This window comes from Manihot esculenta, unplaced genomic scaffold (genome assembly GCF_001659605.2).
Source record: "Manihot esculenta cultivar AM560-2 unplaced genomic scaffold, M.esculenta_v8 Scaffold64, whole genome shotgun sequence".
Taxonomy (NCBI): domain Eukaryota; kingdom Viridiplantae; phylum Streptophyta; class Magnoliopsida; order Malpighiales; family Euphorbiaceae; genus Manihot; species Manihot esculenta.
This window is the reverse complement of record NW_025215481.1, coordinates 476,243-480,401: the sequence shown is the minus strand read 5'-3', so window position 1 is coordinate 480,401 and position 4,159 is coordinate 476,243.

The following is a 4,159-nucleotide window of genomic DNA, read 5'->3' as shown; positions in this document are numbered from 1 at the left end:
TATCCGAGTAGCAGATACCATCAAACAAACTATAACTGATTTAATGAGCCATTCGCAGTTTCACAGTCTGAATTAGTTCATACTTACACATGCATGGCTTAATCTTTGAGACAAGCATATGACTACTGGCAGGATCAACCAGGTAGCATTCCTTCGCGACGTCGTCGCCGCACGGAGGCCCCAGCATGCCGGGGTTCGAGACGGGCGCGCCGGTCGTTCTGTTACCGATGGGATAATTGGGCTTATGGAAGGAGAAGACTCCATCCTCCCGCATCACATTCCGCATCCGAGAGCACAGCGACAGTCCATGGGCCACGGCAGCCAATAAAGGCATGCTTGGAACACGGATGCAGCTACGGGGTCCGCTTCGCGCTCCGAAGGGGGCGCAGAGCGAAAAAATGGACATCAAAACTTTCGAATTCCGCTTCTGTGGGTATGCAACACAGGAACCCATTCGATGCACCGAGGCGCGATCCGCTCTCGGGCCGCGACTGAAAGGGATCGAGAGCCAACAGTTCGATGCTCCAGCAAAGAGCCTGCCAGCAGAAACGATCTCGTAACCGCTCATGCGCCACCACGTACACTGAGCAGCAACCCCACGCGACGAACTGCCCCCCGACGAGCGAAAGCACGACGGGATGCCGAAACGCCAAATGGAGCAATTGCCCGCACCGCTGTGCGCGAGGATGAATCGGAGAGGGAGGGACAATGCAAATAATGAAATGCAAAACAGTTATGAATGGAACGTTCGATTCTGACGACAAAGCAATCACTTCAGCCAAACGGAATCACCCTACGTACCACCACCTTGCCTCGGCTGCTCGCACGACGGATTCAGCACGGCACGAGGTGCCATGCCTTCCCCAAGCACTCGCGTTGCCTCAACAAAACAGTGGAAACCGAGATCATCCCCTCAACCTTAGCAACGCAAACAGCATGGAGGGAACGAGTGGGGCACCGTGAGAGTCCAATCACCGCAACCAAAGAAACTCGCCGTACAATACTTCAACATATGCCTCGACAGCTCATGCGTCGGTTCGGAGAAACAGGTGGCATGAAACGCCACGCCCTCACCTAAGCAATCGCACGTGTTGACAAAGTAGAAGCACCAGGCTCATCCCCAAAGCCTAAGCAAAAGCAACCACCACAGTGGGACACATCGGCACGAGCAACAGTGCGCCACCGCAACCAAAGGAAATTGCCATTCTGCCGCAGCATGTGCCTCAACGCCACTCGCACATAGGATTGAGCACGGCATTATATCACCACGCCCTCCCCCAAGCACTCGCAACGCCTTGACAAAAGCATTAGCACCAAGCTCATCCCCCCAGCCTAGGTATTGCAAAACCACAACAGCCCCGACGTCCATCCACGACCCCGAGGAACGTAAGACCCCACCAAGCAGCAGGCCTACACCACCAAGGACACAAACTAAGACAGGTTGCATCGCACGTCCGCCTGTGTTCAGAGTGCGGTATCCACACCTTGAACCGGCTTCCATTTGACACCCCCCGGCAAAGCCTTCGACCCCAATAGCTTCAGCCCTGTCGCCAGACCCAAACGCCTCAAAAGTCTATGCCACCAGGAACTCACACCATGCCCATTGCATCGCATTTCCGCCAGCACGTTGACCCAAGCACGGCACTAGAATGCCACACCGAAGCCTTGCACAAGCATCCAATTGATACTCCAAGCATGGGGATCGGCCCCAATAGCACTGAGTTCGTCGTCGGAGTTGAGGTACTGACCGCCGAGTTGGATGGAAATATTAGCACAACAAAATCCCAAAGCCCAGTGCATCACCTGGAAACTCGCACATCGGCACGAGCACAACATACAAATGCCATGCCCACACCTTGCACCAGCGTCCATTTAACACGCCCAAGCATTGGGATAAACCACCGGATCATTTCCTTGAACTGTCACCAATGGCCCTGGAATGGGCCCCACCGGGCCCGGGACGGGCCCCACCGGGTCCACCACGCCCGAGAATTTTTTTCGATGTTGAATCGAGAGGTAGAGGTGGAGAGGGGGCTAACAAGCTTATTCGCATGCTATACCGATGCCCACATATGGCCTAGCGCATGCCCAGGCCCCGGCCTTGCTGGCCCCCCCAGGGGGGTGACTACCCACACCCCCCTAAAGAGCCTTAGGAACAAGTTGAGCTGTGCCAGGAGGAAACATCACAATGTCTGAGGTGACACACCCCCCCTAAAAAATTCAATTTTAGGTATTTCGACCTGATTTTTTGCAGATACCTTTATAAAAATGTAATCTAATTTTACAAAAATTTTGAAAATTTTTTATCAAGTCTAGGTATTTTTTTTTATTTTTTAAGTGTTAAAAATTCAGAAAATCATAAAAAATAGAAAACCCGTCAGAAAATCACCAAATTTTTTGTGGAACCTTAGAAAAATATTATAAATTTATTTGAGTTGTTATTTGGTGATTTTCTTAAACTTTGCACGGAGACATGACAATGCATGGGGTGACATGACAATACATGAGGTGACATGACAATGTTTAAAGTGACACACCCCCTAAAAAATTCAATTTTAGGTATTTTGACCTGATATTTTGCAGATATATTTAGAAAAATATAATCTAATTTTACAAAAATTTTGAAAATTTTTTATCCAGTCTAGGTATTTTTTTTTATTTTTTAAGTGTTAAAAATTCAGAAAATCATAAAAAAAACACAACTCGTCAGAAAATCACCAAATTTTGTGTGGCACCTTAGAAAAATATAACAAATTTAATTGAGTTGTCATTTGGTGATTTTTTAAAACTTTTCAAAGAGAATTGGCTTGTGTCACAATTCTTGCCAATTTTGGGCATGCACGGTGGCTATAGGAAAAGTAAATGGAGGAGGTAGTGCTCTTGATCTCACAACATATTGTTTCGTGTTCTTTTTGCAATGTGAGATAAGATAGATAAAAACTCATAGAGGTTGCAATGATTGGTTCATAGTCTCAATGAGTAAGAGAGAATCACTCCATAGATTTTCATTGCCTATGCGATGATGGCAAGTGTGCGTCCAAGCATGTGAGCCAACCATTGCAAAATGTTGGTCAATATTTTTTCTCGTGTGTTGAAAGATATTGTCACTGTATAAGTATTCAAGCTTGAGCTTGTTCAGTACAGAAAACAATGGCACGCTTTGCTCGTTGAAGTGTACAATTAATTGACTGCGTGAACCTCTTTTGGCCTGGTGGTTGGCCAACGGGATATACTTGTTTACCAATGCTAACCTCATTTTGCAAAACATGTGCAAATAGCATCAACCCCAACGTTGCACCACGGGCTCATTGGGGAGCAATGGGCACAGCAGGAGGGAGCCACGGGCCAATTGGCTGCCACTGGGCGTGGGAGCAATTCGCTACGGGCCCGGTGGCGCCTTCCTGAGCACAGTTCCCCGTGCAGCAGCAAGGCGCCACGGGCCCGTAGGCGCCTTCCTGAGCACAGTTCCCCGTGCAGCAGCAAGGCGCCACGGGCCCGTAGGCGCCTTCCTGAGCACAGTTCCCCGTGCAGCAGCAAGGCGCCACGGGCCCGTAGGCGCCTTCCTGAGCACAGTTCCCCGTGCAGCAGCAATGCGCCACGGGCCCGTTGGCGAGGAGCAGCGCACTGGTATTTGGGATGTTACTTACTCTGGTTCGATTAGATAAAATTAAAAAAAAAATCGAATCAAACCAATTATTGATAATAGTATATTATTATTTTCAATAATACGGGGAGATTAAACTATAATCAAATTCAAAATATTTCAATTAAATTTTAGAATATTAGAAATAAGGTGTGAAAAATTAAAAAATCCACTAAAAAACCCAACCAAACGAACCGAATCAGATCGGTTCGATCGAAATCAATTTTTATCCGAATCGATTCGGACCGGTTCGATTTGATGTCAAATCGAGAGGTAGAGGTGGAGAGGGGGCTAACAAGCTTATTTGCAGGCTATACCGATGCCCACGTATGGCCTAGCGCATGCCCAGGCCCCGGCCTTGCTGGCCCCCCCAGGGGGGTGACTACCCACACCCCCCTAAAGAGCCTTAGGAACAAGTTGAGCTGTGGCAGGAGGAGACATCACAATGTCTCAGGTGACACACCCCCCCTAAAACATTCAATTTTAGGTATTTTGACCTGATTTTTTGCAGATACC